This window comes from Phodopus roborovskii, unplaced genomic scaffold (assembly GCF_943737965.1).
Source record: "Phodopus roborovskii unplaced genomic scaffold, PHOROB, whole genome shotgun sequence".
Taxonomy (NCBI): Eukaryota; Metazoa; Chordata; class Mammalia; order Rodentia; family Cricetidae; genus Phodopus; species Phodopus roborovskii.
In genome coordinates, this window is record NW_026125489.1 from 4,615,571 (window position 1) to 4,619,491 (window position 3,921).

Sequence of the window (3,921 nt, forward strand, 5' to 3'; positions counted from 1 at the left end):
GCTCAGTGTTCTTTATGCAAATTTACAAACAATAGGCAGCTTGGAACACTGACAGATGTTCAGGAACATAGTCGAGTTTTACACGTTGTTTCCAATTCGAAGGAACCTTAGAGCCACTGGTGGTGATAGCATACGGTTCACCAATAACAACAAACTATCTAGTTCGAGGTACAGCATCCAACCTGTGGGCTTTGAGTCAGTTCAAAGAATGATGCTTCTTCCACGTGTGTGTGGTGTGTGTGTGTGTGTGTGTGTGTGCTTTAATTAAAAAGAATCAGCGCTTTCTTTATTAACCACAGTCAGTTCTTTGCCCTCTCATCTCTAAAACTGTAAGGATTTTGTTGTCTCCACTTGAAATCAAACACCTGCAAAGCCACCAGTATCTAAGAGAAAGGGTAGGTGGCAGTCCACCTGTTAACATGGGTACACACCTGCTGCTCTGTGAGAAATGAAAGGAGACAGGCGTTCATTTCTGGAGTTGTTTTGGGTCTTTACTTCTCAAGGGAGCTTCTGCCCCTTCCTCAGAATCCGATCAACACTAGGATTCGCCATAACTACTGCTCCAGCGAGGAGCCAGAATAATTTTGAATGTGGGAACTCAAACATTGTCATGAGGCACAGCACACCTTCTCTTCCTACTTCTCCATTCCAACTTGAAGGCTTTTACACGTTTGCCTAAGGAACAAACACATGTCAGGCACTCCACTGTTGAACAGATTATCACAGAATTCAAAGCTGGGGGGAAAGGGGACATTTTAACACTCACAAAGGTGGGGGGGGGAAAACAGCAAAACAATAATGTCCTTCACTTCTAACAGAGCTCACACTGGGGACAGTTCTCTATTGCACTTAGAAGGTTCTAAATGCGAAACACATACAGTACAGTACGTAGGGCCAATTTAAACAGATTTTATCAGCAACTTCAACAGGGATTGTAAGTTTTCCTTGTGAATAGTTCGTTTCGTGGGACATGCTGCACAAAGCAAAGAAGTTTCGTTGAGTTCAAGCAAGAAAGAACCACGCTTTCAACCGGCAAGTATTTTAACATTCAAGTGTCAAAGGATCATAGAAACGTTCTGTGGCCAACACTCAGTGTGAACCCTAAGATTTCACATTTGCAGTCTTGACCCTTCCTGAGCTTATCTGAACAGCCACACCTGCAGCAATTTGTAAACTGATGCTGTGTAAACTAGGATCATTCACACTTTTAGGGCAGGTGAAAAGGGATCAAGCCTTTTAACCAATGCTTAAGTTTCACCACCCAAGGGCACTTGCTTTTCAAGTCAACTACACATCTCTTAACTCCTTATTAATCCTATGATCCCCATGAACACTGAATAATACCCATGACATTTTCAGCAGTATTTTATGATACTTTATATAGGATTTCAAGTTTTTCTATGCATCCTTCCCCCAAAGAACTGAAATGTGTGTTTGTGTACCCGCACAATTTAAATAACAGAGAAAACACAAATATTATTGTTCATAATGAATCCTATGGAGGTGAAGCTATTCATTGGTATCAGAAAGCAGGTGTTTTTGATAGAATAAATCAAAATACAATATTTTCTAGATGACTTTGAGGAGTTTAAAATTCAATGTAGAGAAAAAAACTAGTCATGAAATAATAGGGATTAAAGATAGTTTACAATTTTAAGAAGGATTTTGCAATTTTGAACAAGAAAAACATTTTCTTTTGCCATTATTGAAAACTTTGGCCTCTCCTTATCAAACCAGAAAATGTAAGGTTAAGGCAATGTGTAGAGTAGGGTAGAACTTCTTTGTGCTGATGGCCCATCAAGAATACTTGACTTTATCCAGACACACCAGAGCCGAGATCACCAGAGTACAGGACAGTGGATGCCAGGGGCAGGAGACAAAGGATGAAACTCAAGGTAGAGTTTCACACCTAGAAATAGCTGGAGATATGCAACACTCAATGTCTTCCCAATGGCCCATTTCCTTTATATTCTTCAAAACCGTGTCCGTTCATTTGTCAAATATTCTTTAATTCCATATATCCCCCATTAGGGACATAACGATTGCCCACACATTTCTTGCCCCTTGTGTTTCTACCCATCCTCCACGTCTGTTCCCAATCCCTGTTCTGCCATCGCTATCTTAATCAAGGACTCTTCAGTTTCGTTTGTGTGAGAGTAATAACTCTCTGATTCGTCTTGTCCCTTGTATCTCCTCCCCCTCTCTGCCTCCATCACCTAAAAAGTAAAATCTATAATGGTATACCATATTACAGAAAAAACAAACAAACAAACATGAATCTATGAAACAGAAAAACCTTCAGTATTAGATCAACCTACCGGTTTCATGAGCTCTTCTACCCCCCCCCCCATGCACATTTAATACTCCTCTAACTTGTTGTACCCAGTCATGTCTCTCTTAGTGCCATTAAGCATCCAAAGAAATGAGATAGCATCAAGATGCACATATTTAGAACTTTATCTATACTTTAGGCATATTTCATTATAATAAGATATTTAAGAGCCGTGAGCAAAGCATATTAACACAAATTTCTTTCTCCATGACTAAACAGTATTCCAGGCACTGACATGATCCCTTATATTTATCAGATGAAAGATTAAAACAATGGATGGATATGTGGATGGATGAATGAATGAAAAAAAAATAATGAATATATGTATGAACAAAAATGATAAGCAGCTTCAGAATGAAATAGAACTACTATCTGGACTCTCTACAAACATCTAGAGTCATGATCAGGTGACCCCACAGGCCACTTTCCTGGCTATGCTATCCATTTTTCTAGCATTGTTCCCATGGTTCCTTATTTTTAGAATTTGAAATTAATAGATGTCTATGGGTCCTGACATTCAACTTCACTTTTGTACCTCAGGTATTTAAATATATTCTCATTTGGAAAAGGTCTGACTTTTTAAGACAAAATTAATTCATGGAAATAATAATGCAGGAAGATAATAGCAATCTGTGATGCTTTAATTGGTATTAGACTGGCCACTTGGGATGTGGAAAATGTCCAAATGGATACATCAAGGTTCATACTGGCATATTTATTACAGTTAATATTTCAGTTATGAATTATCCTACTTTAAAAAAAATGCACTTCTCTCTCGAGTAATTCCCATACTGCTGTTTAACACTGTTGGGGAGTTTTTCTCATGAAATATTTTGTGGTGGCAATTATCCTACACCTAGGAGTCACAGGCTCTCTTGATCTGTAATGTGGCGTCATTGAAGCCGCATCAAGTTTCCTACAGTGGAACATATCAAACAAATGATGAAATGAATGACTCAGTGCCTCTCTATCCAAATAATACTTTTCATGTAAACGGACATGGAGGGGCAGAGGGAGGGAAAAGGAGAGAGAGACGGAGACTTGCTACATTTACCAATCAGGATACCTGACACCTCTTCCCCAACATTCTCCCCTAAGACATGAAGACTTTGTTTTTTAAGGAATTGTGTTGGTTTTTTCAAAATTAATTTTTATTATGTCATTTCCTACCTTTCTTTCCTCCCTCTAACCATTCCCATACACACTTTCTTGCACTCTCTCAAATTCACGGTCTTTATTTATGCAACTGTTGTAACCTTGGCTGGAGCTTACTGTATAGTTCATGCTACCTTAGAACTCAGAGATTCTCCTACCTATGCTTCCTCAGTGGAGAGGCTGAAGGCACGCACCGCCCACCGTGCCTGGCTAGGTTCATTGCTCCTTGCTCCCTTCCTTGCCCGCCTTCTTCGTTTGGCCCCTTTTGTCCTCTTCCTGGTCTATCGTGCCTCGTGTTGTCTCAAAGCTCACATTGTCCTCTGTGACAACCCTAACATTCTGACAGGGCAGCAGTTCTGTGGTTTCAATTTGGTGGTGTGGGCTAGTTTTGCTTTGTTGTTGTTGCTCAGGCTACCAATCATCTTTATGCCTGG